This window comes from Chiroxiphia lanceolata, chromosome 11 (assembly GCF_009829145.1).
Source record: "Chiroxiphia lanceolata isolate bChiLan1 chromosome 11, bChiLan1.pri, whole genome shotgun sequence".
Taxonomy (NCBI): domain Eukaryota; kingdom Metazoa; phylum Chordata; class Aves; order Passeriformes; family Pipridae; genus Chiroxiphia; species Chiroxiphia lanceolata.
In genome coordinates, this window is record NC_045647.1 from 8270191 (window position 1) to 8282781 (window position 12591).

Sequence of the window (12591 nt, forward strand, 5' to 3'; positions counted from 1 at the left end):
GGAGTGTGGCAAGGCTGTGCCCTTATCTTCCCTACCCAGATTTCATGTTCGTGATGCATATCTCTGTGCCATCAAGGTCTGGTGGTTACAGTGCACTGTGCTCACAGCTACAGTATTGGAGGGTTTAAAACATTTTAGAGTTTCAGCATCTGTTTTATGTTGATTTCAGGAGAATGGGGGAAAGGATGCCAAGTTCCAGAGAACAATGAACACTTTGGGCCAAACTCTCCCTTTGTCTATGCTGGTGTAAATCTAACATCTCTTCATCCAGCTGACAGGTAGATTTGAGACGGTGTAATATAGGGCAGAGTCAAGCCCTTTAATTTGGAAGAACACAATTGCTTCCTCTGGTCCATGTCAAAGAAAATATATTTAACATATACAATGGATAGCAGAAGAAATTTTAATTAACATTTTTTTATGGAGGTATTGGGTAAAAATATTCCATTCTGAATGGAAAACACCTAAGACAAAAAGTGAGAATGTTTACCATAAGCGACCTAAAGAGGAGTACAATTAACATGTGTTTAGAACCTTGAATTGTTCTGTTAATCCACATGCATTTATAATTTCAAGTTTTAAAATAACTAATGATGTCCAAATAGATTTTAACATCTATTAAAGGTATCATCCTAAGATACATTGTTGGGGGAAAATGAAACTGAGAATGAAGTTGTTAAGACTAATTCATAGTAAAGAAATATGAGACCTCATAATTCTTCCCAAAGCATCACAGTTAGTAAAGTATTACACTCTTTTTTTTTTTTTTCCGTGCAGTAGAAAGACAACGGAACAACATTATGCTCTAGCGGTCAACATTAATTGCGAACTGATGGCCACTTCTGAGCACGGGAGTGTTCTCTGGGCCGCGTTTAATCGCTGGGAGCGCGGGCAGCCCCAGCCCGGCGGGCTGAGCCGGCAGCGGCGTCGGCATCGTGCCACACGGGGGAGTCTCAATGTGCGCTCCGAGAAGTTCGTGTTCCATAAATCACTCGCTCTGAAACCTGATTTCTCCGTTCTGCCGCTTTGTCAGTCTGTCTGAGAGATAACACAAGATCTGCAACACTTAGCGCAGCAAAAAGACAAGCTGAAGCCACGATGTTTCTGTAACAGAACGGGCTGTGAGTGCAGTGCGTCGGGTTTTGGTGGTGGAGAAATCTGTGCCAAGCATGATTCCCTTTATTAAACACTGTTTGGGCCACCAACTTGGTGCTGGTGTTGCCATATAAAACACTAAGAAAAGTTAAAGAAATCTCAGCCATCAACAATAAAATACTATAGATTTTACGTAATCCATCTGAAAGCAGAGGGTGAGCAGGCTCATTGCATGGCACAGCAACACGGAATCTCAGCACAGGGACAGGGGAACAGCAATGCTGGAGCAGGATCCGGGCCTCTCAACATCACATTTCTCATTGCAACATATTCTCATAGCCTTTCACAGCTACAGGAATAATGGGCATGGCCCATGGTGTGGGCAGTCTCTGGGTGCATCTGTCCTGGGATTTTAACAAGCCTGGTTACCTCGACAAAACTCACCTTTCATGAAATACAGGCTATGAGCAGTGGACATATAGCCTGAAAATCATACAGCATATATTGAGGGGTAAAACTTCCTCATTCTCTGTGTCCATTTCAAGCTGGAGGATACAGCAGTGATGAGGATCCTGAACAATGCACAACGGAAGTGTGGACAAAGGTCTCTCAAGATGGCACAGGTTTTCTTGCACTGCACAGACCATCCTAACGAGCTTTCTCTTGGATTTTTATACATCATTCATATGACCTTACCATGCCACACAGAAGACTTATTTCCCAGCTTATTGTTACCTGCTGCTGATAGAGACGGCTGCGAGCACAATATACTATTATCCAGCAAAACAACATGTACTGACAAAGGCTGTTTAGTGAGCATTGGCCACCAATCTGAGAAAGCCGGGGTCACTGCTGAACAATACCAAGAGAGGTCTCACTAGTTTCTTCTTCCTTCTCCATTCAATGAGCTGTTAATAGACAAGCTGTTAGAGAGAAAAAGAACTAAATAGTTTACAAGCTTACATTTGAAGGCCTGTGAATTGCATTAGCTGAGCCAGCTGAGTGAGAGCCAAGGCAATCTCCCCACGATTGTAGAAAATGTGGCATTGAGGCATGTGGAGGCAAAGAAAGAATGACAGTGACCAGGTTTACAATATGCAAAGCCAGGATAATTACTGCTTACTGTGATATAGAAATTTTAGGTGAACTATGATATGGAATTGAAGCATCTCCTTTAAATGCACAAACGTGTTTGTGTATTCATATTTTAAAACTTTCTCTCTTTTATGCAAATATTAATTTATTGTCTTAATAAAAATTTTCTGAAGTTGACTTTTAATATTTCCTCATTGGACCTTTCCCCTTCCTACCCCTCTTTCTCTGCTGCACAGGCCATTCTCAGTATGAGCAATGACTGCAATCTTTTTCATTACTCACTGGATTTTTTTGGGCCTTGCAGTTATGAATAGGAATGTGAATCACTTCCAATACAATTACCTGGACAATTATATGGGATCTGTGGAATTGGAATGTGCAGCTGAAAATATGTGGAACCCTTTGGTTGCCAGTCAGAGACTGACAGAGTTATTTTTAAAATTTCTTTCTGTCCTTTAACTTAACCAGAGGGGAATAAAATTTTTGAAAAGCATCAGAACAAGAAAAATTACTAATAGTGAAACAGAAAAATTGAAAAGTAAAGAATTGAACCATCAGATCATTCATTTTAAGACATTCAGTGGCAGAAAAGAATGAAGGAAATGACAGTTAAAAAACAGCCACTACTGAACAATGATAACTCAAAATTTCTACCTTTGAGGAAAGCTCTGAAACTTTTTAGGAGTCAGATTTTCACACAAAAGGATTGTTTTGGATCAAATACAGTTTTTGAAAGTTTCAGGTTAAAGATTTCAACCTGCTTGCAAGCTTTCTTCTTTTTATTGTCCTCCCAGTCTTTGGTTAGAAACAAGCCAGGTGCTGTCTCTAACCCGTTGCTGCAATGACAGCAGTAAGTGCTGAGGTAGCTGGTTTAACACAGCCCTTAAAAACAACCTGAGAGGATCAGGCAATTGCTGAGAGGGCTTTCAGCAAAGGATAGTCATGGCTTTTGTTGTAACCCGCACTAATGAGTGGCTGTCTTTGATAGCTCATTTGCAAACCAGCAGAAATCAGCCTGACAGCAAACACAAATTTGTTTTCTTAAAAATTATTTCTTGGTACATTATCACATAGATCGTTCACAAACTGATCTAGCCTGGGTTAGTGATCTGGATAACAGTTTTTCTAGTCAGGCTTGAGCTTTGCCCATTAAACTTTGGCTCAAAATCTGAGTATCTTTACCAAAGAGGAATCTTTCAGTCTCGCTGACTTAGAGTACCAGCCACCAGCCACGTCTGAAAGGAAAACATTATTCTACACTCAAAAATCGAACATCCCTCTATATGGGACAAGAATTTCTGCCACTATTTTAAGACCAATGGCAAAACTCACGCTACCTCAGAAGGGACAGAGTAACTTGCTGAATTGTTAGATGCTCTCTTTTTCTTCCAGTCCTGCAGTATCAGTGCAGATGAATCAGCTTCTAGAATTATAGTCACCTGAGAACAGATCAAGTGGAGATTATGAATTTTCAGGTCCTCGATTATGAAAATTTTTCAAGTATTTTCTGAGAAAAAAATCCCTTTAAAGGCTTCAGAGAAACCATCATGTCAAGGACAATTTGTTTCAGTGAGAGGCCAAGGATTTATCTAATCAAACCTGGGAACGGTTCTCTTTTGTTTTGGTGGGTTGGTTTTCCTGAGCTGTTCAGTTTGCCCTCCTGTTACATCCTTTCATTCAAGTTAGTAGTTTCCTTAGGTTGGCTGAGCTTTATTTCTGCTTTTAATATTCCCTATCGATTTTATTGTAGTGCACTTACATGCTGTTCAACAGTCCCCTATTACTGTAAATAAAATAAGATAAATAACTTGGCTTTCTTTCTGCATTTAAAATGTTTGGCAGCAGCCATCTCCACCCTTAACTGAGCATTTGATAGTGTTACTGCCAGTATCTGTGAGGGCAGCTCTGCGTGCCCTCTCATGTCACTGGTATCCATGCTGGTTAGATAAAGCTAGCTTGGAGTTTGCTGATATTACTGACTGGCTTTATCTAGCAAGCAGAGGTACCAGTAGCATCTGTGCATCTGTTGGATGTGCAGATGGAGGCTGCTGCCCTCTTAGACACCAGCAGCAATAGCAGTGTTAACACGTGCATCTATGACCAAGCAAGATACTGCTTATCTGCAGTCTATGGGAAAGTCACTGGGGCTCCCGTTTTCAGCTCAGGCAGGTGTTATTCCTATCTATCACTGCCAGGCTCTGGCTTAACTGGTCACTTAAATAACAACGATAAGATCCAAAACACAACTTCATTTGTTTTCCCACTTGTGACTCCTCTGCCCTGGCCTGTTCCACTGTCCTCAGGGAAACAACCTGCACAGTCAGAGTAGAGAAGGTGCATTCCTCTGGCTAGCAAGAGTCCAAATGGCATTCCCAGCACCCACAGTCCCTTCAGACTCCTTGGTGCTGGTGCTGTTACCAGCACAGCTGGAGGTCAAAGCTGCTGCTGCAGGGCTGGGGCAGCTCCTGGTGTGGATCCTGCAGCGTGTGCCAGGCTGTGCTCCGGGGGTGCTGCCCTGCCTGGCTCTGGGGGCACCACCACACACCTCTCCTGAGACTCACTCCTCCCTTGCAATGGGCCTGGCCTGTGAGCAGGCACATTCCCACAGCTTATCCTGGCTGGTTTGGGTATGGACAGCACAGCAGCTGACTTGAGTGCTTGAATGACTGCCAGGATCTGCTTAAGGCAGCACAGGACCACCTTCATTGCTAATTCACCCTGGCCGAGACAGATCAGGCTTTTGGTTCTCCCTGAGTGCCCAAGACTGACTGCACCAGGCCTGAGTGGCTCAGTAGTGGTGTCCTCTACCTCTGCCAAGGTTACAGATTCCAGTCTTACTGCAGGTGATGTTCACTCCTCTTCAAGTCCTGCAGGTTTTTTCCTGTTATGCCTGTAAGCCAGCTCTGAAGATCAAACCTGAGTGGAGGCTCAGATCAACACTGCCGATAGATGTCTACACTCGTTCTCCAAAAATATACAGATGTATTGTCCTGCTGTGCTTTGCATGGCTGCAGCCCAGATAACCTGTAAACCAGACTTTCACATGGAGTATGTTCACATCCAGACATGCTGAAACGATGCCAACACTTCCTCCAATGTCCCAAATTTTGGAGTGTGCAGTTACTGGTTTTGGCTCACTTTTACTTAAATATGTACTTGAGATCTAAAAGGACTCTGTTCTTTTAAATTTGTTCTTGTAAAAACAAATCTATTCCAGTTAGTTAATATAAACTGTTTTGAAAAGAGCTGTGGAATATCCTAGTAAATATATTGAGAAAGCAAGTAATTAAAATAGTCAAAATAATAAGGAAAAAATCATATGACTTTAAGAAAGCACATAAAGGGTAATCAAGCAGGGTAAAACCAAATAAGATTAATTTGAGTTACAGACTCAGTATATGGTGTATTGTATTCTTTGGACTGAACAGGAATGCATGCTGTGCAAGGGTGTTCTGAACTCCATGATAGAGTAATCTTTTACACAACCTGTAGTGCTGTACAAATAAATGTTGTGAGGCAAAATAAATAAGTTTTGAGAAATGAATGACTTTGGCAGTAGTTTGCCAATTAATTAGAACAAAGAGGGAAGTCTAGCAGACAACACAGAGATAAATAAGGAAGAGTTCAAGTTGCCATAACAGCTTTTGGTATCTCTCACTTCACTTTTTGCTAATTCTTCCTTCTCACAAGCTTTGTGGGATTTTCTTTAAAGGGGGAAGGGAGCCAAAAGGATGCAGTAGCAATTCTGCTCACTCCTGAAATGCTATCTCAGAGTCGTTCCTCAAAAAAGGTTAATTGTAACTTGATCCTTTTGTTCTAACAGGGCAATGGAGTGTGAACTAGAATGGAGAAAGAATTAGAGAAGATTTAGTTAAGTTGCATGTATTCTAGATAGCAAGACCTGTTCCCCTAAAGCAGTTAAGGAATTAACCAGTGCAATTTCATAATTATTAGTTATCATCTCTCAGAACCTGTGGAGGATAGGTCAAGTCTCAGAAAACTAGAGGAGGGCGAATACAGTACCTGCTTTCAAGAAAATGGAAAAGAAACCACATATTTCTCATCCTAACTTTAAACAAGTTATAACTGGAAAGAATAAATGAGGTATTATAACATTTGCAAATGACACCATTTTGGAAGGGACTGGAAATACTATAGCAACACAATTAGAACTAGTGCTCTTGGTAAACCAGGGAAATTATTCCAATTTAACAAGGTCACACTCACCCAAGTGAAATCAAAAGAACTATATATAGGCTGGAGAAGCCAGATCTCCACATACCAGAAAGGCAGGAGAAACCTGGAAGATCTGAAGGTGATAACATCCACAGTAAATGAGAAGTGAGATGTACTTGAAAGAAACAAAATCTTGTAAAATGTACTAACGGTAGCACTGCTTGTAACATGTCAAACATCATTACTCTGCTGTGCTCAGAACTACTGGAGGTTTACCAGTTTACCCAGAATCTGGCTTAATACCATATTTTTAAATAAAAGGTTCAGTCCCACTGGACAGGAATAGGAATAAATAGAAACCTATAAACTATGAGAAAAGTTTGGAGAAACTGAGTTTGTTTCCTGTACACAATTGAGGGGAGTATGATAACAGACTTCCAGTGAGTAAGAAGCTACTGAAAGAAGATAGTAATCCATTATCCACTGAGGTTAGGGCAGGAAATATTGCTTTAATTTCCCAGAAAGGAGATTTAGGTTATCTTTCTAACTATAAACCTAGGCAAACACTGGAACAGGCTGCTAAGGTGTCTGTAGAATCTCCATTACTTGGGGTTTTAAAGAAGAGATTAGATAAAAGAGCTGTCAGCCTTGTTGGGGATACGTGATCTGCATTCCTCAGCAGAGGTGGACTTACACCAAATGCCCTTTAAGCTCCTTGCCAGCCCTACCTTCCTCAGCTCCTGGAGTGCTGTAGTTGCATAGTTTTGTAGTTGCATACACACCCTAATTTTAATGAAAAAAACCATGCAAACAAGCAACAAAAAACTCAAAACAGAAACTCAAAAATGTGGATCCTGGCATTGCAAAGAGCAGAGATGAGTAAAACAAGTCAGTGTCTTTTTGCTGACTCTGATGATTCCAGATCCAGCTGTGTTTTAACAGAGGTACAGAAGTTAGACAAGGAAGGAGTAGAGATGCTGAAGGCGGGGAAGGCAGAACTGGGGAATACTCTGCTGCCCATCCCCTAAGAGCCTTTCCTGTATTGTATCTCCTGGAAATGATGGGAAGCTCTGGTTCTGTCTGTTCTTGTCTCTGCTTTTGCCGGGTCCAGGGAGAGTCAAGGAAGGGACCCTTTGAGATGCACGAGCAAGAACTTGTTTGGAGCTGAAAGGAGCACACAAAGGGTCTCTCTGAACATCATGACCAGCATTTCCATGTTCTTCTCCAGCACCACAGAGTCTGTGGTCTGAGACAGAGAATCCCAAGAATGAAGCTCAGAGGGTGTGCAAAGGCAGCAACAGAGGAAAGGGAAGAGAGTGTTTTAGGCAGATTCCTCCCCTGCACTGAGAGAACCCATTCCCTACACACTGGTGTCCCAACACAGTGAAATTTGCTGGTACAAAACTGGAGATTCAGCAAACACTGGGGAGTAGTTTAATATCTCTTCAACTATCCTCAGATGCTATTTTCTCCTGTATGTTCAATTATGCTGTGGATTTATTGATAAATAAATCAAGTCTCTGCTTTCAATTTTTGCACTGGGGGAAGCCACAGTTGAGTTCCAGAAATTCTGCATGTGAAATTCTCTTTGGTCTTTGAATCCTCTTGCAGATAAACTACTCTTACCATATTTATGGAATACCAGCATTTCAACACATTTTATGATCCATATTCTTCTACCCTTTTGCAAATAACTTCAGTTCTGTCCTGAAAGGCAGTCTCTTTCAGCTCACCCAGCCTACGTGTTTGTGTCTGTCTGCATTATTTATATCTCTACTAAAGCCATTCCTCTTTTCCATGTTCTTATAATGGTGCCTATCATGCAATATTTGGACAGCTACTTGTTGTTGCTGATGAGAGTTTGTCCATGCTCCCACCTGAAAGCACAAGCATTCAGCAGAGTTTGGAGTTGTTGGGCCTCCAGCAGAGTCTCAGTAGCAGCAGATGTCCACTTCAGAAGTGAGTTATCAGATATCTGGTGATGTTTGGAGTTCAATCTCTGCTTTTCTGAATGATGCTTTCTAATTTTGAAAACTCGCAGTGTTGATGTTTACTGCTGAGCCACCATCATTTGGTAAGTTCCATCCAGCAAGACATCAAAGACAGGGCCCACACCATATTTTTCTTGCTCAATTACACCGAGAGAGATGTAGATTTTCTTTAGACAAGTTTTAAAGCAGCCGTTTCTACATATTAACTCTCTGTTTAAAAATATTTGCATTGCACAGCTGAAGGGTGAAGAGAACAGTACTGTCCTCCTTTTCTTCTCTTGACGTATCTTGACCTTAACTAGGAAAGATCCTTCCCAACACCACGTGTGCTGAGGCTCAGAGAAGTGCACCGTGACATCAGGAGGGCACTCGCCACCCCTTCCACCTCCACCCTCAGCCCTGTGACAATATCCCAGTGCTGGTGGCTCCACGTGCCCACGGCAACCACGAGCTGTCTGGGGGATCAGACTGGCAGGAGGTGACAGCTCCAAGTCCTCGCAGAATGTCTCCTTTTGTGGTGCCCTGCAGAGACATTGTAGCCACATTTAGATTTCTAGCACAGCACCTTCTGCTGAGCTGCTTACACATCAAAGCAATACCCAATCCCTATAGTGGGATACACCTGGGAGACAGTCTGTTCCCAGAAGTTACAAGGAAAAGGCTCCTGGGTTTTCAATATCAATATTTTAGCAAGCTGTACACCCCCAGAGGAAGTGTTTACTCCCCAATTCAGTTTGTTGATACTTTTGTCTGAACTAACCAACTCTGCTTTTCACTGTCATTTGTAATTACAACCTATAAATATTTTATATTACTTCTAAAACAGGTTTTAAATATATTTAAATGAATGGGGACTGGTGAATTAGAAAGCCAGGAATTTGAAACTGAGCTTGTCTAATTCTCTGTGCTGCTTTCTCCAGCTTTTAACTGTAGCCCAAACACTCCCAACTTTTTAGTAGGATAAACCAATGGGAGAAAATTTTACTTGCAACATATGAGTGGTTTGACTCAGTTATCAGTGTCCTGTGTTTTCTTGCAATTATTTCAGCTCACTGAAACTGGGATGAGTATCCAGGCTGACAGAGTATGAATTTGGATGGATGGGCACCACAGAGGATCTGTCTGGATCTTGTAAAATTTCACAGTTACAACTGGGATTGATCTGTAAAAGGGGAGCCTGTTGTGATACATCCTGTTGTCACGCTGTGTGCTGTGCCCCATGCAGCACTCCCAATATCTCCTGAGCTCTGCTTCAACAACAAAAGCACTCAGTGAATCCTTAGAAGATATCCCTTTCCATATTGCATCCGGTGACAACATCAGGGCCTACAAAGGATGTTTTCAAAATATTATGTGTTATAGATATGTCATGGCAACTGCCAGTATGTCCCAGAAATGTGCTGAGTCTTGCAGTGAGTACTTGCAGGAATAATCCCAGAGACTGCACACTCAAAATTTAGTTTTTATTTGGCATTTGAGGTACATATAAAAGAAAGTTCAAGAGCTGAATGCTATTACTTATTACTGTTACGTTTCATTTTACCATAGACTTGCTAGTGTCCTATTTGAAGTGAATTACTAGCAAAGACAATGTAGAGGTCCTGAGTTTAAAAGGCAAAGGAAACTATTATGCTTATCAGAGTTGGTTTTCAGGAAGGTTTTCTTTTCTTAAGGAGCTCAAGCTATAATAGCTTAAGGCTATTATCTTTAATAACTAGCTGCTAGTCTGAATTTCAAACCAAATACTATCACTCCTCTTTAACACAGCTGTCCATTCATCTACCAGCTTGTGCAGTGAGTGCATCTTTCAGGAGAAGAAGGGAAGAAAACAATCATGGATGAAAGAACACTCCTGTAAACTCTATTATCATTTACAGAGTTACTGACCTCTTATTCTTTCTATCCATGACGTGAGAGGTAAAATTTAAGAAACATTTCTGATATGACACTCAAAGATACTGAAGAGTGAAGCACAAAGCATGGTAGGAAGCTGTGTCAGGGGAGGTTTGGGTTGGATATTAGGAAAAGGTTCTTCACCCAGAGGGTGTTTGGGCACTGGAACAGGCCCCCCAGGGAAGTAGTCACAGCACCAAGCCTGTCTGAGTTCAAGAAGTGTTTGGACAATGCTGTCAGGCACCTTGTGGGATTCTTGGGGTGTTCTGTGCCAGGAGTTGGACTTTGATGGTCCTTGTGGGTCCCTTCCAACTCAGGATATTCTATGATTCTATGATTAACTGATACCTTTCAAATCTTTTAGTAGAGCTTAGGGAGGTGTGAGGCCAGTGTCTTGTCTCACACAACTGGAACTCCTATTGAAAAAGGAACTTTTGGGCAAACACATATTTAGGATCTTTTCCTTAAATCTAGATCTTGCACTAGATTATTACATTGTGTATTATCCATAGACTGAAGCAAAGTACAGTTTCCCCTATTATTCTACTTAAACCCTAGAAATAGGGTTTATTTCACACACAGTGACTAGGTGGGAGCAGGGAACAGTATGATTGATTTTTGCTGTGACAAAAGCCACCTGGTTCTCCTGGAGAGAGGACAGGGAGGAGGAACCACACTTCCTCTTAGCTGAGCTCTTCATATGTTTCTGCTCTACTCAAGTTTATCTAATGCCATTTTTTCCCCACTTTGACTCTTGGCAAGCCACACTTTGCATTCAAAGGAAATCTGCCCCAGGACTGTAATCATGGAATTAATAGACCTATGCAGGGCTTCCCTGAATCTGCATTCACTGAAAAACCCCATACCCAGCACGTCTGTGAGGAGCCATTCAAGCAGCTGACTCAGAGCATAAAGCATTTGAAAACACTGGCCTTATCTCCTCGAGAGCCGACAGCAAAATTCACGGCCACGTTGAAGGTTCTGGCAGTTCCAGAAATAGTGCCTGCTGAGCAAATAAGGTCAGAGTGGGTGGGTGAAAATAGATTGTTCTCAAAATTTGGCACATAAAACTTTAAAAGTGCTTTATGAAGAGAAATCATTCTCTCAGGTCTTGATCCTGCAAAAGCTCATGTGGGTCGAGTTCTCGAGACCATAAATTTAAAGATCTGTTTATGTTTTTGCAGGGTGGGGTTCTGGGCTAAATAAAAGAAGGTGAAACATTAGCTATAGGAGGTTTCACCTTCAAAGGAAGATATCCATGTCTTTCTGCTCATTAGTTTTCCTGTGAGAAAAATACTTGACAAACTAATTTTTTTTCATTTGCCCACTCTTTCAAAACTTAAGAAGCAGTTCCTCTAAGGCAGTTGTTTTGATTTTTCCACTTAGGTATTCTAGGAACTTGCTTGAATCATTTGATGTTTGTGTTAATAACATAAAATCTCAGTGATCTGAAATCTTTATGTAATTAAGCAAAATAATACAGCTCCCTACATGGAACTAAAGTAGTTCGGGGAAATTCTCAGTGGAAATAAGGATGACTCATTCTTTAAGCAACACTAACAATTAAGTATATATAAGCTATCAGTTCCCAGTTGGAAAAAATGGGGACATTTATATAATAAAGGACTTTCTTAATCTGCATGGAAAGATGACAAGGTGTTTGTACCAGCTGAGACTGTATTCTGGAATGTGTTTACCAGTACTGAAGTTTATTCTCAAGAGCAGCATCCAGTAAATAAGACTGTACTGGTGGTAATTTTAAGCCTCACATACTTGTAAAGTCATCATGCTGTCAGTCCTTTCTGGTGCCAAAGTCTGCATGCTGTGCATTTAAGAGTTTAAGATGAAGGACTGAAAAAAATTTCTACATTCAGGCATTTAGAACCAAATAAGAGTTGTGATTTGGGCAAAATCCAAAGAAAGAAAACCTCCTAATGAAAAATCAGCCTTAGGTGCTATACAATCACTATCTTCCTGATAGAGGCACATAATTTCGAAACTCTATCTACCATTCAGATTCTTTTTTTGGTGTCAGCATCCCCACTTCATTTGTGGTCTGGTCACAGCCGTGTCATTGCATGCCTTGTGCTGGGTGATGGACATTGGAAGCAGTGACACAAGCCCTTGGATGCATTTAGATCACTTCTGCCATTCGGGTTTTTGCCTGTCTTGCTGACAGAGAGATCCTTGTGTGGAGGAACTCAACAACTCCTGACTTAAAATGCCAATGGGGGTCTCTTCCAAATTAATCATGTATTGGCACCTGTCTCTGCTCCAGACCAAAGTGAGTCAGCCAGTCCCCATGCCGAAGGCTATGTGGGCCCTCAATATTCACAGAATA

At 41.4% G+C, this 12591-nt stretch overlaps 1 long non-coding RNA gene across 1 annotated transcript in view; it reads right to left on the reverse strand.

Annotated features, from left to right (window-relative positions):
- Positions 1-1936: 1936 nt before the first annotated feature.
- LOC116792451 overlaps positions 1937-12591 on the reverse strand; it is a 47994-nt gene continuing 37339 nt past the window's right edge. The window contains exons 3-4 of the long non-coding RNA XR_004359130.1: positions 3528-3629; positions 1937-2018 (exon numbers count right to left, since the gene is read on the reverse strand). This is a non-coding gene — a long non-coding RNA (uncharacterized LOC116792451). The remainder of the gene's footprint in view (positions 2019-3527; positions 3630-12591) is intronic.